The sequence below is a fragment of the Callorhinus ursinus genome, unplaced genomic scaffold (assembly GCF_003265705.2).
Source record: "Callorhinus ursinus isolate GAN/ISIS: 27379988/994484 unplaced genomic scaffold, GSC_fseal_2.0 scaffold9, whole genome shotgun sequence".
Taxonomy (NCBI): Eukaryota; Metazoa; Chordata; class Mammalia; order Carnivora; family Otariidae; genus Callorhinus; species Callorhinus ursinus.
The window spans coordinates 34,719,254-34,745,146 of record NW_027397071.1 but is presented as its reverse complement, the minus strand read 5'-3'; the positions used below and the strand labels follow the sequence as shown (position 1 = coordinate 34,745,146).

Below are 25,893 nucleotides of genomic sequence, written 5' to 3'. Positions count from 1 at the left end.
TGGTAGACACATGTCATATTACATATGTCCAAACCCACAGAATATACAACATCAAGAGTGAATCCTAATGCAAATTAAAGACTCTGGGTGATTATGATGTGTCGATGTAGGTTCTTCCTTGGTAACAAATATACCACTCTGAAGAGAGATGTTGATAATGGGGGATTCTATGCATGTGTGGGGAATCCCTGTACCTTCCTCTTAATTTTGTTGTGAACATAAAACTGCTGTAAGAAAATGTGTTTAAAAAAAAAAAAAAAAGAGGGCGCCTGGGTGGCTCAGTCGTTAAGTGTCTGCCTTCGGCTCAGGTCACGATCCCAGGGTCCTGGGATCAAGTCCCACATCAGGCTCCCTGCTCAGTGGGAAGCCTGCTTCTCCCTTTTCCACCATCCCTGCTTGTGTTCCCTCTCTCACTCTTTCCCTGTTAAAAAATGAAATCTTTAAGAAAAATAAAAAATTTAAAAAAATTAAAAAAAAGAGAGAGAGAGAGAGAGAAGAGCAGAGGTGAGTGGCCGAAAGAGGTGTCCAATCAAGTTGAAGCTTCTAGCTCATTCCCCAGGCTAGGATATATTCTTGTCTCTGAAATCCCTCACACACTTCTTTACAATCAACTCTTATATTTTGCATAAGATAGAAAAAATAAACAATAATTCCATATAGTGTTTCCCTCACTCTCTTTTTATGTGCAATTTCCCCATTAATGTTGACTATAAAATGAATAGACCTTACCAATAAAACAAAAGGGAAAATTGCAGACTTAAAATAATTTAAGAAAATATTATACATTATACAGATATTTAATGTGTATAATCATGTGGTATTTGATAGGAAAATTGTATAGCATCTGTTTTTTTTTAACGGCATCATCCAATTCCTCAAAAAAATTAAATTCCTTATTTTTTTTCAGTTTACAAAATTTCAAGGTCAGGAGTGGTAATCCAGCACATGCCTACACAAAAATAACATCGTATTATTTAACAAGCTAATCCCATTAACATTCTGCCGTCTTAAACAGTTCCATATGTGAAAAGGCTAGGCAGAAGTCCAAAAATGAAAAGACAAATCCAGGTAAAATTGCAATAATAATAATAATAAATAAATAAATATAAATACTCCCCCCATTACCTGGAATGCATAATGTGGCAAGTTTAACACTAATAATTTATGACTTTGCCTCTTTGGACAATACCCATTAGAAATTTTTTAAGATATGTGAGTTTTTGTTTTTTAACAAAAACTTTTAACAAAAACAAAACAAAAAACGTGAGTTTTTTAAGATACGTGATTATTGTTGCCCAACTATTTTATATTTGTAATTTTAATTTTTCTGTTAAATCAGTAATAGTTTGAAAACATGTTTAAAAATTTTAAGTAGCTGAGATTTGTTTATTCCTTTGTTACTGATTTTCAGTTTCATTTCATTATGCTCAGATAAATGATTTTCTGCCTTTTAAGAATCTTATTCTGTGATTTTAATTTTTTTTCAAATTTTAAGAAACTTAAGGGGCACGTGGGTGGCTCAGTCAGTTAAGTGTCCGACTCTTGCTCTCTGCTCAGGTCTTGATCTCATGGTGGTGAGTCTGAGCCCTGCGGGGGGTAGGGGGAGAATTTAATAAGTCACTGTAAGGGCAGAAAAATTGCCCCTTCTTACCTTCTAGATTTTTTTGGCAGGTCTAATAATCAAATCGGCAGAAGACAGATTGAGTAAAAACAAATTTACTTCCTTATGAACAGGAGCCCTGAAGTTATGAGACCCAAGGGCAAGTTAGGCAGGTGAGGCTTATATGTCATCCTCAACTAAGGACTACGATAGGGGCTAGAGCTCCATAGGGGATGAGAGTAATTCACAGAATTATACAAAGAGCAGAGAGAGGTTTGCTAATTAGATGTTTGCCCTGCTATATAGATAGGTCTTTCAGATAACATGTTATCCCTGGTAATAACTCTCTTTCTGGGCCAGGTCCTATGTCTAAATATTTTTTAGGTAATTAGGGAGAAGTAAAAGTTTTTCTTGAGTTAGCTATGTCTTGCTTGACTTCAGCTCAAAATAAGCCACATGCCAAAGTGGCACATTTTGGGGTTGCATATCCTGCCCCCCCCATCAAACTCTCAAGAGCTCATTTATAATAGCCCTTTCCTTAAAGCTGCCTGAAGCTTATCCTGAAAGTTCTACAGAATTTTAAGACTTACTTATCTAACAATGATTAATATTTATAATGAAATATATAATTAAAAAAAAACTTTTTTAAGATTTTATTTTATTTATTTGACAGAGAGAGAGAGACAGCGAGAGAGGGAACACAAGCAGGGGGAGTGGGAGAGGGAGAAGCAGTCTTCCCGCTGAGCAGGAGCCCGATGCGGGGCTCGATCCCAGGACCCTGGGATCGTGACCTGAGCCGAAGGCAGATACTTAACTGAGCCACCCAGTCGCCCCTAAAAAAACAAAAAACAAAACAAAACAAAAAAAAACTTTTTTGTTAGATCCCAAGTACTAAAGACTCCTGATAGAGATGTCACTAAGCAGCATTAATCCCCATCTAATTGTGTTCATAAATAAAAATTATTTTAGTGATACCTGAAAATTCAAATATAAAGTTCTATAAAAGAAAAACACATTTTAAGGATTCAATGAGCTCTCCAGATATGCACGATCACAATATTTAAGATTACATTTGATTTCTGCTTTAAATTTAACAAGAGATTATAACCAAAGCTTGAATTTTCTAAGGTCAAGCAATCAAGTTTCCTTTAGTAGATGCTTTCTGATTATTGATTGTCCTAGTAAACAAATGAGCTTTTTCAAGTAATGAAAACACCTCTTACTGCTTCCTTTTGAATAGAACACAATAATTGCACTTTTAGGCAACCCATAATTACAAATACTCCCAATGCAATAATAATTGTAATAACAAAGAGCAATATTACTACCATTATTACTAATAATATCTTTATCCGATTAGGCTGTGGTAATAAAACTCCAAATATACATGTCTCAGAACAACAAAGTCTTTGCCATGTTCAATTCACCACGTTTGGCTGCTGGTCTTTACTTTTATTAATTGTGAGTCTTACAGGAAGGAGTGGATCTTATCTAGGATATGCCACCTTCAGGATTAAGGAAAGGAAGCATTTTATGAGAATAGTGTTGACATGGAGATTCTAAATACACATCTTTGGGAGAACATATGAATGCAATCTGGGGGAGGGGAGCATACTACATGGATGCAGGGCTCGATCCCATGACTCTGAGATCATGACTCAAGTCGAAATCAAGAGTTGGATGCTCAAGCAACTGAGCCACCCAGGTACCCCTAGAGGTTCAGTTTTAAGAGATCCTGCCAAATACTTTTCTGAAGTGATTGTAACATTTCATATCCCACTAGCATTGCATAAGCTACCATATTCATACTTACACTTGGTATTTTTCATCTTTTGCATTTTAACCATTGTTATGAAAGTATAATATCACATTCTGGTTTTAATTTGTATTTCCTTGAAAACTTCTTAAGGGGACAACTTTTCATATATTTAGTGGCCTTTTACATAATATCTTTTGTAAAATGTCTATTCAAATATTTTACCTATTTTAAAAATTGTGTTGGTTGTCTTTTTCTTACTGATTTATAAAAGCTTTAATAGATTATTCATCCTTTGTTGGATATATATGTTGAAAATGTCTTCTCCCATTTGGCGTGTTGCCCTTTAATTCCCTTGATGATGTGCTTTAATGAACAGAGGGTTCTATTTTAATATAGTCTCATTATTAATTTTCAGTCATATTTAACAATTTCATGCCTGATCAAGAAATATTTGCCTATACCTAGATCACAAAGATGCTTTTCAATGTTTCCTTCTATAATATTAATTGTTTTACCATTCATGTTTATACCTATAATATAGCTGGAATTGATTTTTGTTTATGCTGTGAAGTAGGGGTCAAGACATTTTTCCATATGGATATTTAATTTATCCTACACAATTTATTAAAAAGATCATTCTTTTCCCCATTGCACTACAGCAGCACTTTCTTCATATATCAGGTGACCATATATGGTCTGGTTTGGGATTCTGTGTTTGTTTTAGTGATCTATTTTCATATTTATTGTATTGATTCTATGCTGTCTTCCTAATCATAAATATTTATGATATGTCTTCATATTTAATATAGTAAACCTTCCACATATTAATTCCTATTGCTGTTGTAACAAAGTACCACAAATTTAATTGCTTAAAACAACATAAATTTGAGAATAATATCATCAAGATGGCAGAATAGTAGTCCCAGCAGCCCTCATTTCCTCACAGAAACACAGAAACAACAATGATATATGGGCCAAAATATCTATATGTGAATTCCAGAATCTAGTTAGGAAGTTACAGTACCCCAGACAAATACAAAGTTAACAGCCACATTGAACTAAGTAAGAAGAGCAATTTCAATTTCCTTGCATCAGTCCCAACCCCAAGCCAGCAAAGCTCAGTGCCAAGAGAGAATGTCCTGCTGGCCTGTGACTTCTTCCTCAGAAGGAAAAAGAGAGTAGAGCATGAGTTCAACCTCCTGGTCATTTAAAGCTGTCCAAGGGACAGATTTTAGTGTATTGCCACACTTGGAGCACTGACTAAATTGATATCGTTTGGATGCATGGAAGTTGCTGAGAACAAAGGGAAGCAGCAGGTAGATTGCTCTACCTGGCATGGCTTTGTGCAATTGGAAAAGGCACACAGCTTGAGAATTCTTCTCCAAGAAGGAGGGACATACATGGTGTATACATATAACATTTTTTTTTGGGGGGGGTGCTGCCCAAAGGACCAATTTCTGTCATGTCTGACTTGGTATGCTGATAAGGTGTGACATACTCTAGATATTGAGGGGCTACTGAGAATAAAAAAAGAGCAGGGTGGCATGCTCCTATTTCAGAGGAACTGCAGTACAGCAGATAGGCAGTAGAGGGAGCAAGAGATTAAAAGCTTCTATCCCTCACTCCCAAGCCCCCCAAAAGAGCAAATTCTCTCGTTAGGAATCTATATGTACAAGTTGAGAGAACATACAGCAACAGAAAAGGTTTCAGAGAACAGAGTTTTCAGTTGAGCTAACTGGATAGGGTAGGGTCTTACCCTGCCACATCCTGTCCATAAAGACTAGGGGAGGTGGGTGTTTCTTCAAATGCACAGATATCAATGATAAGCTATAAAGAACACACACACACACAAACACACAAAATCATGACCCAACAAAAGGAAAAAATAAATCTCCAGAAACCTACCCTAAAGAAATGGAGGCAAATGAATTATATGTCAAAAAAATTCAAAATAACCATTGTAAAGACACTCAACAAGCTAAGGAAATGATATATTAGCAAAATGAAAATTTTAACAGAGAGAGAAAATATAAAGAAAGACACGTTTTGGAGCTGAGGAATATAACTGAAAAATTTACTCCATGGATCCAATATAGACTTGATCAAGCAGAAGAAAAAAATAGTAAACTTAAACTTAGGTTATTTGATATTATCTACAGGAACTAAAAGAAAAAAAAGAATAAAGCATGCAGAAAGCTGAGGGGCTCATAAGATAACATCAAATGATCCAGTATACACATAAGGGGAGTCCCAAGTTACCAGTATCTCCCTGGAAAGAGCTTATACACATGTCTGGTGCCCCACCTTTGCAACTGCCAGCTAAGGGGCAGTCCCTCAAATCACCTCAGTTTGGTAGTCAACAACACTTGATTCACAAGTCCCACAGAACTATAGCAAACAAAGAATAGTTTTTAAACAGGTGTCAAAGCACCATTCCATGGGTGTACACCTGGGATCAGTGCAGAAGGAACAGGTTAAAGCACATCTCCCATTTATCTTTAAAGGGGCTTACCTACATACTTTCCAAACTGCCGCTTAGGATCCAGCTTCTAATCAGATTGCATCTAGTTACTGACTGTAATCCTCCCTTTTGGTGTCAGTGATTGCTGATGGCACAATCTCAACTACTAGGAGCCCCTAAGAACAAAGAAGTTGGCTTGTACAACCACAGAGGTTTGGAGACAACCAGGAGCTCAGGCTGGGCTAATTTTTGAAGTTCATCTCCTACACAAGACTACTCTAGCAACACTGGGAAAGATGGCTGTTTTATTTAGCATGCAGGAGCCAAAAGAAAATCAAGAAAAAAATCCCACATCAGGCTCCCTGCTTAGCAGGGAGCCTGCTTCTCCCTCTCCCTCTGCCTGCCATTGCCCCTGCTGTTCTCTCTCTCTCTCTCTCTCTCTCTCTGTCAAATAAACAAATAAAATCTTTAGGGGCACCTGTGTGGCACAGTATTTAAGAAAATCAAGGAAAAATGAGCAGACAAGGAATATGTTCCCAAAAATGCACAAAATAATCTCCAGAAACCGATTTTATTGAAATGAAGATAAGTGATTTACCTGACAAAGTGTTTACAATAACAGTTATAAAGACAGCTCAACAAGGACAGAAAACCAATGCATAAACAAAATGAGAATTTCAATAAAGAGACAGAAAACATTTAAAAAGTACCAAACAGAAATCACAGAGCTGAAGAATATAACTGGACTGAAAAATTCAATAGAGGGACTCAACAATAGAGGAGATCGAGTGGAAAAACGGATCAATAAACTTGAAGACCCAGCAATGGAATTCATCCAATGGTTGGGGGGGGGGGGAGAGTGAAGATAGCTTACGGGACATCACATACCACAAAAAGACCAATATGTGCATTTTAGGGATCCCAGAAAAGAAGAAAGGGGGCTAAAAGCTTATTTGAAGGAATAATGGCAGAAAACTTCTCTAACCAGAGGAGAAAAGATAGTCCAAGATACCCAAAAGTACCAAAAAAATGAATTCAAGAAGGCCCACACAAAGACACATTGTAATTAAATTGTCAAAAGTTAAAAACAATAAGAGAATCTTAAAAACAGCAAAAGTAACTTCCTACATAGAAGGGAACCCCCAAAAGAGTATGAACAGATGTTTCAAGAAAGCCATTACAGGCCAGAAGAGAGCAGAATGATTCAAAGTGTTGAAATTAAAAACAAAAACAACAGAAAAACAAACAAACAAACCTCCTAGGGCACCTGGGTGGCTTGGTGGGTTAAGTGTCCAACTCATGATATTGGCTCAGGTCATAATCTCAGGGTTGTGAGATCGTGCCCGCATCAGGCTCGGTGCTGGGTGTGGAGCTTGCTTAGGATTCTCGCTCTCCCTCTGCCCCTCCCCCACATAAAAACAACAACAACAACAACAGAAAACAAAAAACGGCCAAGAATACTTTGCCCAACAAAGTTGTCCTTCAGAATAATAATAATAAAGAGTTCTGCAGATAATAAAAGATGAAGGATTTCATCACCACTAGACCTGCCTTAAGAAATGATTCTTAGCTATAGAGAACAAACTGAGGGTTGGTGGAGGGGAGAGGCGGGTAGGGGGGGTGGGTTAAATTGGTGATGGGGATTAAGGAGTGCATTTGTGATGGGCACTGTGTATTGTATGTAAGTGGTGAATCACTAACTCCTACACCTGAAACTAATATTAAACTGTATGTTAACTCACTAAAATTTAAATAAAAACATGGAAGAAAATGCTAAAGGGAGTTCTTCAAGCTGTAATGAAAGGACACTAATTAGTAATAGGAAAACATATAAAAATATAAAATTTACAGATAAAGGTATTTAGTTATATCCAGAATACTCTAATATAATATTATGGTGGTAAACCACCTGTAACACTAGTATGAATGTTAAAAGATAAAAGTATTAAAAATAACTATAAAAACGTTTTTAAAAGATTTTACTTATTTGACTGAGAGAGCATAAGCAGAGGGAGAGGGAGAAGCAGGCCCCTCACTGAGTGGGGAGCCTGACGTGGGGTTCAATCCCAGGACCCTGGGATCTTGATCTGAGCTGAAGGCCGATGCTTAACCAACTGAGCCACCCAGGTGCCGCTAAAAACTATTTCTTAATAGATACACACAAAAAGAAGTAACTTATGACATCAAAAGCATAAAACTTGGGAGAGAGTGTTAAAAGATAAAGTTTTGGTATGTATTTGAAGTTATTATCAGCTTAAAATCAATTTATGAATATGTTTTATGTAAGCAGCAAGAGTAGTTCTAAGAGAGAAATTTATAGTGATAAGTGGTTACATTAAGAAAAATGAAAGCTCTCAAATAGTCTAACTTTATACCTCAAGGAATTAGAAAAAGAAAAAAAAGAAAAAAACTAAACCCAAAGTTAGCAGGAGGAAACAATAGTGATCAGAGCAGAAATAAATGAAAAAGAACTAAAAAGACAATAGAAAAGATCACTGGAACTAAGAATTGTTTTTTTTTTTTTTTAAAAAAAAAAAAAAAACAAATCTTTGGTTAAACACACAAAAAAAAAAAAAAAAGGGATTCACATAAATAAAATTAGAAATAATGAAAAAGACATTATAACTGAAACTACAGAAACAGAAAGTATATCAGAAGAGACTACTATGAGTAATTATATGCCAACAAATTGTACAACCTAGAAGAAATGGATAAATTCCTAGTAACATATACCTTACCAAGACTGAATTATGAAGAAAAGAAAATCTGAGTGGACTGATTACTAGTAAGGAGATTGACTCAGGAATCCAAAATCTCCCAACAAATAAAGGTCTAGGGCCAGATGTCTTCACTGGTGAATTTTACCAAACATTTCATACCAATCCTTCTCAAACTCTTCCAAAAAAATAGAAGAGGAAGAAATACTTCTAAACTCATTTTACAAGACAAGTGTCACCCTTATACCAAAACCAGACAAAACACTACAAGAAAATAAAGTTACAGGCCAATATCTGTAATGAATATAGCAAATTTTTTCAACAAAATATTAGCAAACTGAAATCAATAGTACATTAAAAAGATTATACGCCATGCATGATTCAGTGGGAGTTATTTCAGGGATGTAAGGATGGTTCAACATTTGCAAAGCTGATGTGATAAACCACATTAACAAAATTAAGGGAAAAAATCATAGATGATCTGAATAGAAGCAGAAAAGGTATTTGACAAAACTAGCATCCTTTCATGATACAAATTCTCAACATAATGGGTATATAAGGGATGTACCACAACAAAATAAGGACCATATATGACAAGCCCACAACTGACATCATTCAATGGCATAAAGCTGAAAGCTTTCCTTTAAGATCAAGAACAAGACAATGATATTCACTCTTGCCACTTCTATTCAACACAGTAGTTGGAAGTTATAGCAGAGCAATTAGGCATGAAAAAGAAAGAAAACATACCCAAATTGGAAAGAAAAAAAGTATAACTGTCTCTGTTTTCGGTTAATATGTACATATAGATAACTTAAAGACTCCAAAAAACTGTTAGACTAATAAACAAATAGTTTATTCAGTAAAATTTCAGGATACAAAGTCAATATATAAAAATCAGTTTTGTGTCTATACATTAATAGCTATCAGATATAGAAATTAAGAAAACAAGACCATTTATAATAGCATCAAAAAGAATAAAGTATCTTTGAATAAATTTAACCAAGGAACTTAAAGATCTCTACATGAAAACTCTAAAACACTGATGAAATAGATTTAGGAGGATACAAATAAATAGAAAATATTCCATGTTCACAGATTGGAAAGATATAGGTTTTGTTGTTGTTGTTGGTTTTTTTTTTGAGATTCAGTTTTTTATGCATTTACAATATCATCACTTGCAAAATCTCTTAAATTACATCTTAGAAATACATTGGGATCATTCTTTTTTTTAAATTTTATTTTATTATGTTATGTTAGTCACCATATAATACATCATTAGTATTTGATGTGGTGATCCACAGTTCATTGTTTTCATATAACACCCAGTGCCCCATGCAGTATGTGCTCTCCTTAATACCCATCACTGGGCTAACCTACCCCCCACCCACCTCCCCTCTAAAACCCTCGGTTTCTTTCTCAGAGTCCATAGTCTTTCATGGTTCATCTCCCCCTCTGATTTCCCCCCCTCCATTTTTCCCTTCCTTCTCCTAATGTCCTCCATGCTATTTCTTATGTTCCACAAATAAGTGAAACCGTATGATAAATGACTTTCTCTGATTGACTTATTTCACTTAGCATAATCTCCTCCAGTCCCATCCATGTTGATGTAAAAGTTGACTATTCATCCTTTCTGATGGCTGAGTAATATTCCATTGTATATATGGACCACATCTTCTTTATCCATTCATCCGTTGAAGGGCATCTCGGCTTTTCCCACAGTTTGGCTACTGCAGACATTGCTGCTATGAACATTGGGGTGCCTATGGCCCTTCTTTTCACTACATCTGTGTCTTTGGGGTAAACCCAATAGTGCAATTGCTGGGTCATAGGGTAACTCTATATTTAATTTTTTGCGGTACATTCACACTGTTTTCCAAAGTGGCTGTACCAACGTGCATTCCCACTGACAGTGTAAGAGGGTTCCCCTTTCCCCACAACCTCTCCAACATTTCTTGTTTCTTGCTCTGTCAGTTTTTGCCATTCTAACTTGTATAAGGTGGTATCTCAATGTGGTTTTGATTTGAATTTCCCTGATGGCTAATGATGATGAACATTTTTTCATGTGTCTGTTAGCCATTTGTATGTCATCTTCAGAGAAGTGTCTGTTCATGTCTCCTGCCCATTTTTTGACTCGATTATTTGTTTTTTGGGTGTTGAGTTTGAGAAGTTCTTTATAGATCTTGGATACCAGCCCTTTATAGTGTCATTTGCAAATATCTTCTCCCATTCTGTGGGTTGCATCTTTATTTTGTTGACTGTTTCCTTTGCTGTGCAGAAGCTTTTTATCTTGATGAAGTCCCAAAAGTTCATTTTTGCTTTTATTTCACTAGCTTTTGGAGAGGTATTTTGAAAGAAGTTGCTGTGGGCGATATCAAAGAAGTTATTGCCTATGTTTTCCTCTAGGATTTTGATGGATTCCTGACTCACATTGAGGTCTTTCATCCATTTTCAGTTTATCTTTGTGTATGGTGTTAGAGAATGGTCAAATTTCATTCTTCTGCATGTGGCTGTCCAATTTTCTCAGCACCATTTATTGAAGAGACTGTCTTTTTTCCATTGCATATTTTTTCCTGCTTTGTCGAAGATTATTTAACCATAGAGTTGAGGGTCCATATCTGGGCTCTCTATTCTGTTCCATTGGTGTATATGTCTGTTTTTGTGCCAGTACCATGCTGTCTTGATGATCACAGCTTTGTAATATAGCTTGAAATTGGGCAACGTGATGCCCCCAGCTTTGTTTTTCTTTTTCAACATTTCCTTGGTGATGTGGGGTCTTTTCTGATTCCATACAAATTGTAGGATTGTTTGTTCCAGCACTCTGAAGAATGTCATTGGAATTTTGATCAGGATGTCACTGAAGGTACAGATTGCTCTGGGTAGCATAGACATTTTAACAATGTTTATTCTTCCGATCCATGAGCATGGAATGTTTTTCCATCTTTTTGTGTCTTCTTCAATTTCTTTCATGAGTGTTCTGTAGATTTCTAGAGTATAGATCCTTTGCCTCGTTGGTTAGGTTTATTCCAAAGTATCTTATGGTTTTTGGTGCTATTGTAAATGGAATCGTTTCTCTAATTTCTCTTTCTATAGTTGTATTGTTAATGTATAAGAAAGCAACTGATTTCTGTGCATTGATTTTGTATCCTCCCACATTACTGAATTGCTGTATGAGTTCTAGTAATTTGGGGGTGGAGTCTTTTGGGTTTTCCACATAAAGTATCATGTCGTCTGTGAAAAGAGAGAGTTTGACTTCTTCTTTGCCAATTTGAATACACTTTATTTCTTTTTGTTGTCTGATTGCTGTTGCTAGGACTTCTAGTACTGTGTAGAACAATAGTGGCAAGAGTGGCCATCCTTGATGTGTTCCTGATCTTAAGGGAAAGGCTCTCAGCTTTTCCCCATTGAGGATGATATGCACTGTGGGTTCTTCATAGATGGATTTTATGAACTTGAGGAATGTTCCCTCTATCCCTATACTCTGAGGAGTTTTAATCAGGAAAGGATGCTGTTTTGTCAAATGCTTTTTCTGTATCCATTGAGAGGACCATATGGTTCTTCTCTCTCCTCTTATTGTGTTCTATCACATTGATTTATTTGTGAATGTTGAACCACCCTTGCATCCCGGGGATAAATCCCACTTGGTCATGGTGGGTGATCCTTTTAATGCATTGTTGGATCCTTTTAGCTAGGATTTTGTTGAGGATTTTGGAATCCATAGTCATCTGTATCGGTCTGAAATTCTCCTTTTTGATGGGGTCTTTGCCTGGTTTGGGGATCAAGATAATGCTGGCCTCATAGAATGAGTCTGGAAGCTTTCCTTCTGTTTCCATTTTTTTGAAACATCTTCAGGAGAATAGGTATTATTTCTTCTTTGAATGTTTGGTAGGATTCCCCAGGGAATCCATCAGGCCCTGGACTCTTGTTTTTTGGGAGGTTTTTGATCACTGCTTCATTACTAGTTATTGGCCTATTCAGGTTGTCAGTTTCTTCCTGTTTCAGTCTTGGCAGTTTATAGGTTTCCAAGAAGGCATCCATTTCATCCAGATTGCTCAGTTTATTGGCAAATAGTTGTTGATAATAATTTCTAATAATTGTTTCTATTTCCTTGGTGTTAGTCATGATCTCTCCCCTTTAATTCATAATTTTATTAATTTGGGTCCTTTCTCTTTTCCTTTGGATAAGTGGCCAGTGGTTTATCGATCTTATTCTTTCAAAGAACCAGCTTCTAGTTTCGTTGATCTGATCTACCATGTTTCTGGTTTCTAATTCATTGATCTCTGCTCTAATCTTAATTATTTCTCTTCTAATGCATGACTTAGGCATCGTTTGTTGCTTTTTCTCTAGTTCTTTAAGGTGTAGAGTTAGTTGGTGAATTTGGGATTTTTCTATTTTTTTGAGTGAGGCTTGGATGGCTACGATTTTCCCTTGGGACCGCCTTTGCAGTATCCCATTGGTTTTGGACCAATGTGTTTTTGTTCTTATTGCTTTCCATGAATTGTTTAAGTTTTTCTTTGATTTCCTGGTTGACCCAAACATTCTTGAGCAGACTGGTCTTTAGCTTCCAAATGTTTGAATTTCTTCCAAATTTTTTCTTGTGATTGAGTTCCAGTTTTAAAACATTATGGTGTGAGAATATGCAGGGAATAATCTCAATCTTTTGGTATTGGTTGAGACCTGACTTGTGACCCAGTATGTGGTCTAATCTAGATAAAGTTCCATGTGTGCTCAAGAAGAATGAGTATTCTGTTGTTTTAGGATGGAATGTTCTGTACATATCTATGAGGTCCATCTGGTTCAGTGTGTCATTTAAGGCTCTTGTTTCTTTGTTGATTTTCTGCTTAGATGATTTGTCTATTCCTGAGAGTGGACTATTGAGGTCTCCTACAATTAACATATTGTTATCAATATGACTCTATTTTGGTTAACAGTTGGCTTATGTGGATGGCTGCTCCCATGTTGGGGGTGTAGATATTTACAATTATTAGATCTTCTTGTTGGATAGACCCTTTAAGAATGATATAGTGTCCTTCTGTGTCTCTAACTATAGTCTCTAGTTTAAAATCTAATCTGTCTGATATAAGAATTGCTCCCCCAGCTTTCTTTTGAGGTCCGTTGTCATGGAAGATGGATCTCCATCCCTTCACTTTCAGTCTGGATGTATCTTTAGGTTCAAAATGAGTCTCTTGTAGACAGCATATGGATGGGTCCTGTCTTTTTATCCAATCTGCAACCCTGTGCCATTTTCTGGGAGCATTTAGGCCATTCACATTGAGAGTGATTTTTGAAAGATATGAATTTATTGCCATCATGTTGCCTGTGAAGACCTTGTTTTTATAGATTGTCCCTGTAAATTTCTGTTGTATATCACTCTTGGGGTCTTTCTCCTTTTATAGAACCCCCCCTTAATATTTCTTGCAGGGCCGGCTTAGTGGTCACATATTCTTTCAGTTTCTGCCGGTCGTGGAAGCTCTGCATCTCTCCATCCATTCTAAATGACAGCCTTGCCAGATAAAGTATTCTTCGCTGCATGTTCTTCTCGCTTAGTACCCTGAATATGTCTTGCCAGGCCTTTCTGGCTTGCCAGGTCTCTGTGGATAGGTCTCACATTATTCTGATGTTCCTCCCTCTGTATGTAAGTAATCACTTCCTCCTAACTGCCCTTGAGATGTTTTCCTTGGTTCTAAGATTTGCGAGTTTTACTATTACATGCCGGGGTGCTGGCCTGTTTTCCTTGATCTTAGGAGGGGTCCTCTCTGCCTCCAGGACATGAATGTTTGTTTCATTCCCCAGATTAAGGAAGTTCTCAGCTACGATTTGTTCAAATATATCTTCTAGTCCTCTCTCTCCACCCCCTCCAGGATTCCAATAATTCTGACATTGGAATGTTTCATGGTGTCACTTATTTCTCTGATTCTATTTTCATGGATTCTGAGTTGTTTTTCCCTGGCTTCCTCTTTTCCCTTTTTATCTATCAAATTGTCTTCCAGGTCACTAATTCGTTCTTCTACCTCACTTACCCTAGCTGTTAGATTATCTAGATTGGATTGGATCTCATTGATAGCATTTTTAAGTTCTGCCAATTCAGCTTTCATTTCTTTCCTTAGAGACTCTATATTGCCATTAATTATTTCTCCATTCTAGCTATTGTCTTTACAATTGCTAGCCTGAATTCCATCTCTGACATCTTGGTTATATCTGCATCCATTTGTAAATCTGCAGCATAAGTCATAATCTCTGAGTCTTTCCTATTTTGGGGGTTCCTCCTCCTAGTCATTCTGTTGAGGGGTGGTTGAGGGAATGTATAGAGTCCAAATTATTGACCACAACCCAAGCAAGATGCATCTGTTTTATAGGAACCTTAAGGTTGCTGGCCTCTTGTTTTCCCAGCCTGTCTTCTGGGGGAGGGCTTGCTGCACTGTTACTCAGGCAATCCTATTTGGGCAGAGTTGCCCCGCCCCCTGTGGCAGGGGATGGGCTCAGTGAAAACCGGTTTTTGGGGGCTTTTGTTCTCTGGTGGCTTTCCACGTCTCTTCTGAGAGTCAGAGCAGAAGAGACCATTTCCAACCCTCTGCCTCAGAAAAGAGAGATCACAGTCTGTTCTTCAGTAAGCTCTCCAGGCCACACTATCTCCATTTCTGTCTGTGCTGCTGTAAACTGCAGCGTCCTGGGTTGTGCACCCCTCAGCAGGGCTCCCAGTCCTTGCCTCCAGGTCGGGGCATGTCTCTGCCCTTTGTGCTTCTAAAACCGCCAGCCACCCCAGTTAGCATGTGCAGCCCTGCTGCTCTGGTTTCCATCCAGGGGGTTGCTGTAAAGTCCTTTCCTTGTTGCTACTGGACTGTGAGTCTGTGACCCATCCCCATCGTGGGAGACTATCCCTCACTGGGGGTGTAGGATCCCCAGGGCCAGGCTCCCTCCCACTGCCATTTATCCTCCAATAACTTCTCGTGGAATCATGGCTCCCCAATTCATACCTTGAAACCAACCAGCTGTGATATTCTGTTTGTAGAGATCCAGATTTTCTTACATCTCAGGCTGATTTCATGGGCATTCAGAGTGGTCTGGTAGCTATCCAGCTCAATTCCGGGGACCGGTTGAAATAGGGTCCTGTACTACTCCGCCATCTTTTCCCCTTCCAGAAGAACTAATATTGTAAAAATATCCATCCTATCCAAAGAAATCTATAGATTCAATGCAATCTCTAGCAGGATCCTAATGATACTTTTCACAGAAAGAAAAAAAAATTCCTAAAATTTGCATGAAACCACAAAAGACCTAAATAACCAAAGCAGTTGAAGAACAAAGCTGGAGACATCACACTTCCTGATTTCAAACTATCCTACAAGGCTAAAATAATCAAAATAATATGGTATTAGCATAAAAACAGACACATAGATCGATGGAACAGAATAGAGAGCCTAGAAATAAACCCATGTATATAGGGGAAATTTTTGACAAAAGAGCCAAGTATATACAATGGAGAAAAGCAAAACAAACAAAAAAACAAAAAACAATGAAAAACCCCAAACCCAAACAATCCAATTAAAAATTGGCAAAATGGGGTGCCTGGGTGGCTTAGTCATTAAGCGTCTGCCTTTGGCTCAGGTCATGATCCCAGGGTCCTGGGATTGAGCCCCACATTGGACTCCCTGCTCAGCAGGAAGCCTGCTTTTCCCTCTCCCACTCCCCCTGCTTGTGTTCCCTCTCTCACTGTGTCTCTCTCTGTCAAATAAATAAATAAAATCTTTAAAAATAAACAAATAAATAAATAAAAATAAAAATGGGCAAAGGATCCAAGTAGACATTTTTTTTCCCCAAAGACATATAAATGGCCAACAGGTACATGAAAAGATACTCAACATTACTAATTACAGAAATGCAAATCAAAATCAGAATGACCTCACATCTGTTAGGATGCCCCATTATTTAGAAAAAAAAAAACAAAAACAAAACAGAAATAAAAAGTGCTGCAAGAATGTGAATAAATGAGGAGTCTTGTGCACTGTTGGTGGAAATGTGAAATGGTACAGCTGCTACGGAAGCAGTATGAAGTTTCTTCAAAAAAATTAGAACTAGAACTATTATATGATTAATCCAGCAAGTCCAGCTTTAAGTATTTAACCAAAAGGATTGAAATCAAAATCTTGAAAAGATATTTGTACTCCCATGTTCATTATAACATTATTCATAATAACCAAGATGTAAAAGCAACTTAAATGTTTATAGCAACAGATGAATGAAGAAAATGTATGCATATAAAGTGGAAAATTATTTAGCCTTTACTGTCATATGTGACATCATACATGTACCTTGAGGACATTATGCTAAGTGAAATAAGTCAGTCACATAAGGACAGATACTATATGATTCCACTTACATGAGGTATCTAAAGTAGTCAAAATCATAAACACAGAAAGTACAATGAGGTTTCTAGATCCTGGGGAAATAGGGTACTGCTGTTCAGTGGTTATAGAGATTCAGTTATACAACATGATAATATCATAACGATATGCTGCACAGTATCAACCTGATAGTTAACAATACAGTAATTTATACTTAATCATTTGTTCAGAGAGGACCTTATGTGTTTTTTACCACAATAAAAAATAATTAATTTATTTATCTTACAGCTCTGGAGATCAGAAATCTGGAATGGATCTTACCCGGCAAAAAACAATGTATCAGCAGGGCTGTGTTCCTTCTGGAAGCACTTGTTAAAGAATCTGTTTCCTTGTCTTTTCCAGGTTCTAGAGGCTACCTGCCTTGGCTCATAGGCCTTTATTCTGTCTTAAAAACCTTCAACATAGTGTTTTCGGGTCTCTGACATTAATACCCCTGCTTCTCTCTATTATGAGAACCCTTGACTAATTTGGGTCTACCCATACACAATCTTCCCACCTTAAAATCCTTAATTTAATCATATTTGCAAAGTCTCTTCTGCCATGTAGGGTAACGCAGTAAAAATTTGGTGTGTTTAGGATATAGACTGCTTTGGAGGCAGGTGCATTATTCTGCCTACCATAGTCTACTTTATGGCCCACAAAGATTTACATTCTCACATACAAAATACGTCCACAACACCCTAACATACTCCCTGTCATAATGTATTACAGCACCAAATTTCACTTAAGTCTCATTAGCTCAAGAGTCCCAAATTTCATCATATAAGTCGGGTATTGGTGTCTGATACAAGAAACTAGAAAATTTTCTTTCTGCATCTATGGACCTGTGAAACTCAAGAAATAAGCTATCAGATCCCCAAAGCACGATGGTGAAATATGCATAGGATTTCTTACTGGTATTTCCCATTTAAGAGGACAGAAAATGGAAGGGGGGGTGGAAATGTCATTGGTTCTGAGCAATTTCAGAATCCAGCCATACATTAGACTTCAAGGCTTGGGGAAAAAAATCTTTGGTTTGTGACTCCACCCTCTGTGATTGCACAGAATTTGTAGATTAATGTAGAGAATTTTTACTAGACATCTTTTATGTATTGAGTCTTTCAATCCACATATATGGTGTATTTCTACATATATTTAGTTATTTAGTTTCTTTAAATAATATTCAGTCTTCAATGTAGAGGCCTTGTACATATTTTTGTTAGATTTATTCCTTGGTATTTGTAGGATTTTAATTCTACTATAAGTTGTTTTAAATTTTTATTTTCTATTTATTGCAGTTATATAAATATGCTATTTTATTTTTATATTGACCCATACACTTAATAAACTTAATACAGCCAGTAGATTTTCTGTATTTTGATATTTTCTACAATCACTCAGTCATATCATCACTGAACAATGAAATTTTTTTCTCATTAAAAACTTTGTTTTATATTTAATTTTTTTTTACCTAATTGCACTAGCTAGGACAGTGAGTATAATGTTGAGTAGGAATGGTGTTAGCAGATATCCAGATTCAAGAGGAAACATTACTAAGAAAGTTTTTAAGTGTAGGTATGTTGATATCCTTCATCAGGTTAACAAGTTCCATTCTGTTCCAAGTTTCCTAAGAGATATTTTCATAAATGGGTTTTGAATTTTATTAAATCCTTTATATTGAATGATCAAATAATTGTCTCTTTTATTCCATTAATGTGGTTACATGAATTACATTTAAATGTTTAAGCCACTTGTATTCTTGGATTAACCTCCACTTGGTTTCATGTATCTTTCTTTTTCTTATATTACTGGACTCAATTTGCTGTTTTGTTTAGAGTTTTGCATAAGAGATTGATCTATAATTTTCTATTTCTATAATGTTCTTATGTTGGCCTTGTATTTGTCTCCCAGTGCAAGCTGAAAAGTTTTCACTCTTTTTCCTGCTATACAGAAACATATGTGTAAAGCTGGTCATTTATTCCTTCCCCCTTTTTTTTTTTAAGATTTTATTTATTCATCAGAGAGAGAGCATGCACAAGCAGGGGAAGTGGCAGGCAGAGGGAGAAGCAGGCTTCCTACCAAGCAGGGAGCCCGATGTGGGACTCGATCCCAGGACCCTGGGATCATGGCCTGAGCCAAAGGCAGACGCTCAACGACTGAGCCACCCAGGCGCCCCTTTTGAAAGACTATTAGTGAAGACTACCAGTCCTGTTGTATTTGTGGGAAGGTTTTAATAAAAGGTTCACATTTTTTTTTAACCAGGTAAACTATTCCAATGTGTATTTATTCTTTTAGTTTTTGTTAAAATGTATTATCAAAGAATTTACCCATTTTATATAAATTATCAAATTTACTGATGTGAATTTATTCATTTTATAAATATCTAAATTTCTAAAGTTGTTCATAATGCCTTATTATCTTTTTAATGTCTATAGGCTCTGTAATGGTATTCTCCTTTCACTCGATATTGAAAATCTATGTTTTTACTTCTTTTTATTATTTAGTCTTGCTTGGGGTTAATCAATTTTATTTATCTTTTTAAAGAACAATCTACTGGATCCATTGATGATTTTCTATTGTATATTTGTTTTTTTTTATTTAATGCTCTTAAAATAGTTTGCTATAAAACAAACTATTAATGATTGAAATTCCAAAGAATGAATCTTAGATACTATGTAATAAAAGGCTGTAGATCTTCCACATGATGTATCTTCCACAACAGAGGGTTGCTTTTCTCTTTAGTAGGATTTATAGAGTAGAGGGCCGCTTCCCACAGCCTAGTTGGGGATGGAGGTGAGTTGGATTTTGGATGGGGATTGCTTAAAACTGTCTATTTCTAATTTACTCCCCCACCCCAACCCTAGAGCTTGACTTTTTCACTGTGGGCCTTTTTCTTTAATTCTTTAGTCCCAAATGATTATAGCATATTTAGTTCTGTCTTTTAGAGGCTTTAACCCCAGCTGTTTATCTTTCTGCCCCACAAAGTTTTAAAATTTGCAGATTCATTGATTGGACACCAGTCATGATTTCAGCTCTTTCCGGGTTACAATTTGCTCATGTGAATGGCAGTCATTCTTGGTTTCTCTGTTCCCTAGAAGGTTTTCTACAAGAGCCAAACACAGACACTCACCTTTAGTTGTCCCAGATGTCATGGATGCCCCTGATAAAAAGTAGATACAAATCTTCTAATATATGACTCCTTCTAGGGCTTTCATTAACCACCTGCTTCATTTACAAAACCACCTCTCCATGATGGGTATATTCTTCTTAAATAGCATGAGACTTTGAGGTACATTTTTCTGAATTTTGGACATTTTCAGTCTGACTCTATAGTCCCTGCATAGTTTCAGATTTTAGCAAATGTTCTACAGGAAATATTAGCCATGTGGCCTTTTCAGTTCTCCAATCTTGTTTTACCAGTCTTGAAGAACTGATAAAAGCCCCTCTGGTTTCCCAGTGTTCTCCACTGTCATCCTTTTTCCACCCACACACGCACACCATAATAATCCTCTGCTTGGGCCAAGCCCTATCCTTCGAATCAAGCAAATGACCCCAGAAGAAAAAGATCCAAAGACAGTCATCCACACATCTTGAAATAGCTTGTCCTTGTCCAGAAAGTTATCTATCCAATTCTTCTTTCTTCAAAAGGTATCAAAAGAATTTTAAAGTATGGCTTTAAGATATCTGCAAATGTCTTAGATAAAGGGCTAGTATCCAAAAACTATAAAGAACTTATCAAACTCAATACTCAAAAAAACCCCAAAAAATGCAGTCAAGAAATGGGCAGAAGACATGAACAGACATTTCTCCAAAGAAAACATACAAATGGCCAACAGACACATGAAAATATGCTCAATATCATTTGGCATCAGGGAAATACAAATCAAAGCCACAATGAGATACCACCTCACACCAATCAAAATAGATAAAATTAACAACTCAGGAAACAACAGATGTTGGCAAGGATGTGGAGAATGGGGAACCCTCTTACACTGTGGGTGGGGATGCAAACTGGGGCAGCCACTCTGGAAAACAGGATGGAGGTTGGAGATTCCTCAAAAAGTTAAAAATAGAACTACCCTAGGACCCAACAATTGCACTACTATTTACCCGAAAGATAGAAATGTAGCGATCTGAAGAGGCACCTGCTCCCCAATATTTATAGCAGCAATGTCCACAACAGTCAAACTATGGAAAGAGCCCTTTTGACAGAGAAATGGATAAGGAAGATGTGATATACACATATCATCTGATATATGTCATAAGGTATTATATATAGGTCATCTGATATATATATGATATTATATATAATGGAATATTACTCAGCCATCAAAAAGAATGAAATCCGTCCATTTCCATTTGCAATGATGTAGATGGAACTAGAGGGTATTATGCTAAGCGAAATAAGTCAGAGAAAGACAAATACCATATGATTTCACTCATATGTAGAATTTAAGAAACAAAACAAATGAACATAGGGGAAGGGAAAGAAAAATAAAATAAGATGAAAACAGAGAGGGAGGCAAACCATAAGATACTCTTAACTCTAAGGAACAAACTGAGGGTTGCTGGAGGGGAGGTGGGGAGGCTGGGGTAACTGGGTGATGGGCATTATGGAGGGCACCTGAGTAATGAGCACTGGGTGTTGTATGCAACTGATGAATCACTAAATTCTACCTCCAAAACTAATAATATAGTATATGTTAATTAAATTGAATTTAAATAAAAATAAAAAGTAAAATAAATTTAGAAATTTAAAAAAAATAAAAGTTTATCTCAATTTTTTAGTTATTGTGAGTTTTGGTGTTGGTCTCCTCACAGCTATTACCTCCTCTTAGTATCTTATGATGGATTGGAAATGTGGTATGAGAGTAAAGGTCTAGCAGTATGAATGGAACTGTCATTTCCTGAGTCAGGGAAAATGGGAGTGGAACTAGTTTGGTTGGGCCAAGGGTAATTATGAGTTTGGTTTGAGTTGTGTCAATTTGGGATGCCTATTAAAGCAATTCAACTGGAGAAGTAAAGAAGGCTGCTGGATGTGAAGCAAGTTCTAGAAAAATCTGAGGTTTGAGATAATAGATGATATTATCTGAGAAGGGACGGTAAAGAGAAAAGAGATCAGGTCCTAGGAGAGAGAACTGAGACACTTATTTAGAGGTAAGGAAAGAAAAAATGAGCTAAGCGAAAACCTGAACAAATCAATGACTGAATGAAGGCAAAAATACTGTCAAAGAATTACCGCTTCAAAAGCTTTGGACTGTAGTGGTTTTATGGGCAAGCCCTTCCACATTTTTAAGATGCATATGGGGAACATATGTCATTGAAATTTTGTGATATTTTGAAACACCATTGTATCAAAATGAACTTGCCATTAGTAATACTTGTTACAACGTTTTAGAACTGAATAAATCCTAAGATCTTGGTCCTCTGTTGCCAAGAAGAGATATGAGGCTTAATCATGGTTAATGATGACCCTCAAGCTTAAGCAATTAGTGGTAGACTGAGAATTAGAATTTAGCAATTCTTGCACTCAGTCTAGTTTTTTGTTTATTTGTTTACTATACCATTCAACACCTGTTTCTAAACTGAAAGTATTTCAAAATTTACCCTGTGTTAAATAACATCAATTTTTTTTTTAGTTTACCTATTAGGAAATTTGCTAGCAAGTTTATAGATTCTGCCTTTATTTTATTTCAAAATTTGTTTTGGTAATTTTGTAGCATAAGAGGAATAATTACCACTTGTTACATTTAATGAGTCCCTTTAATCATGGTCATTGATAGGTCATAGAAAACTTGAAGGTAAGATTGATATAGATCATTTTATAAAGAAAATTCCTGGAATTATTTTGAAATCAAGTTTTAATCTCTAAAATTAGAAGTCAAAATGTCATTCTTTGGGGGTGGTGAAAAGTGGCCCTTGTTTTGAATAAAACTCAGAATTTTTCAAAAGGCATTTGCTACAATGCCAAAATGCTTAGAGAATTACTGAAAAGTCACTGGAGGAAAAAGTGAATTCATCCTCCCATTTACATGAGTCTAAAGTAATTTTTCATTTTATAAAATCAATCCATTTCATAAAGATATATGATACAGCAGATATTCCAGTAATAGAGCCAAGACAAAATAACTTCCTGGTTATTTTAATGAATACTAGGCTAATCTTGGCATCATAAATGCACATGAGAGTAACTATTCCAAGATACTCAGCAACATTTAAAATAACATAATAAAATCACAGTAACATAAGAAATTTACATTTCCTCACACAAGTACCACAAAATTCAAAACCATATTTTAGCATTAAAAAATATCAGTTATGAACACACAAGTACTTCTAGTCCCTGATTAATGCACCTATTGCTATGGTTTTTGATGTGTGTGTGTGTGCGTGTGTGCATGTGTGTGTGTGTATGTGTGTGTAACTTTCCATGAAAAACTGAAGGAGTTATTTGAGCCTCTTTGTTAATACTATTGCTTCTTTATCCTCCACAGAAATTTAAAATGAAATCAAGTTCCTTATTGTAGGGACTACAGACGCTCAGTTAAAACATCAGCTTTCTATTAATCAGTTGTCTAGTAATTACCACCCCTTGTCTATTGTATCCTGTTTGCTTCTACAACTTTCTCTCAACAGGTTCAAGTACTGGGAAGTGCCCCTTCTAAGAGAAAGCGCCCTGATGTACTTTGCAGGAAGAAGTACACTGAAGGGCAGCTGTTCTAAAAGGAACAAGTAACACTTTGAAGTAATGACCTGGCTAATTATGCTGGATTCCCGTAGAAATCCTATTCCTACCGAAGTACTTATGACATCCATGTTAATCCTAAATGAGCCCATCAGAATCAATGTCCTTGCAACAAATACCAAAGGAGTGAGGAATGATTAGGCTCTTATTGTAAAGTGTTACACAGAAAGGCAAAAAGACTAAGGCTTAAAAGAAAATAGCTGTGATTTGTTTCCGAGACTGTAGCTAGGGGAATCCATATTTATTAAATACATAAAGACATGGAAATACACAGAATATTTGACTCCCAGTTCTGTCCATTTTAAGTGTAAAAATGAGTTGGTCTAAAAATTGTAGTGTCTAATACCATGAAAATTATTTAACGATATACTACCTTGGCCTTTTTTTTTTTTGAAATCAACCTTTTACCTTACCTCTTATGTGGTATATATGCACACATTCTATATGTACAAACAAAGCCTGGAGAAACAGGTTTTCCCTGCATAAGGCTTTAAGGTTTTATCCTTAACACAATGTAGCTGTGGTCATCTTAGTTTATGATTAATAATTAATAATCTAAATTTAAAAAAAAACTTTAAAATGCCTACAGAATTGTAGTCATTTTTAAACAGTTTCACAACCCTAAGATTTCACAGTTTCCTAAAAAGCCACGTCAGGAGGCGATATAAAGAGAAGACCCTGCTGAAAGAACCTTTCCTCTATCTCCTACCACACCTACAGGAAGCAGAGCATCCCTACTGCTCTCTCTTTTAACTTCTGCCATTCTATGTAAGGTTTTGTTGGGGGAAAAAGCTGTTGCTTGAGAACAAATTTCAAATAAATTTGAAAAGCTTTGCCTAATCAAGATTGCTAAAGTAAATGATCTGTTTTAAATATTTATCTTTTTTATAAAGGCACTGTTAGTACATAAAGGGTTTCCGAGGGCCATGTGTTGGTTCTCAGCAAGGACTGAAGATAGTCAAATATTTTCAAACTGTAATGGCTTCTTGTCCACATGACCTCAAGGCTCACCTGAATCACTTCCCTGCCTTCCAGTGCATCTTCTTCCAGTCTCCTGCTGGGGCGCTGTCATTCTGCACACTGTGCTTAGAGTTACCTTTCACTTTAACCATCATGGTAGGCATGCACATAAAAGACAAACATGAGTCACTTCTATACTTATGATGAATATAACTGGTAATGCCCTTTCTTTGCCTCTACTGCTATGGGCTGTATATATTTCTACTCACACCATTCACATTCCTCTCTCTGAATATGTTTCTAAAGAATTCCATTCTAGAACACTTACTAGTCTGTGTGTTTGCTTTCCATTATTAGGTACTGGAGGCAGGGCCTGAGCCTTTTTTTTCCTTTCATGTTCTTGAGTCAGTGCTTTCTATAGAAAACCTGTATTGGAATCACCCAAGGATGCACACTAAAAATGTAGAATTATGGGTACTACTCTGATTTACAACTAAAAATTTCTGATCTAAGAATAATATTTATACTGTAAATCTGAATTTTCAACAAGTTAAGCAGGTGATATTTCTAGCAACAAAAGCTTGAGAATTAATGTCTATTGCCTCTAAGGGATATAGTATTTAATTAGAGTATATGTGTTGATTAAATTAGTAAAACCAACCTCTGCAACAGGCCTTAGGATATTCCCTCTGAGTGCCAAATGGCCTTATTTTTTGTGAAGCTGCATTTCATATGACTAGCTCTAGATAAAAAGACATCAGATTGCTGAATAACATATTCTACTCTAACGGCTAAGTAACCCACTCGCTGCCACCCCCCCACACACATACACAACGACTGCCCTACATAACAGAGTTTATCAAGTTTCCAAAAATAAAGGCAGAGATTAATTTATAGTTTTGATAATACAGATTTTTATGATGCTTCAAATTTGGTTTAAATTTAAGCCAATAATTTGATTTCCTTTTCTCATGCAAAAACAATTATGTGCAATATCCTTCACTCTAAAGCAATTTCAGTATTACATTTCGTTTCTGTGACTAAAATATCCTCCAATGAAATCTCACTGAATTTGGCCAGTGAAATATTTTCTCACTGGTAAATACAACTTTCCTTCAGTATTCAGTGACATAGGGTTTTATAAGACCATGTCTCTATCAAAAGATGGGACAAAGAGATGTTTTCCTGCCTAAATAAGGGCATTTCCCACAGAATTTATTTTCTTTCTTTCTACCCTTTTCCTCTACAAATTAATTACTAATTAAAGATT

General features: G+C 36.3%; 1 long non-coding RNA gene across 2 annotated transcripts in view; it reads right to left on the bottom strand.

Annotated features, from left to right (window-relative positions):
* Positions 1-24,887, bottom strand: part of LOC141373363 (uncharacterized) — a 31,823-nt gene extending 6,936 nt beyond the window's left edge. For both annotated transcript variants that reach the window (XR_012379267.1, XR_012379268.1), the window contains exon 1: positions 24,675-24,887. This is a non-coding gene — a long non-coding RNA (uncharacterized lncRNA). The remainder of the gene's footprint in view (positions 1-24,674) is intronic.
* Positions 24,888-25,893: the final 1,006 nt, after the last annotated feature.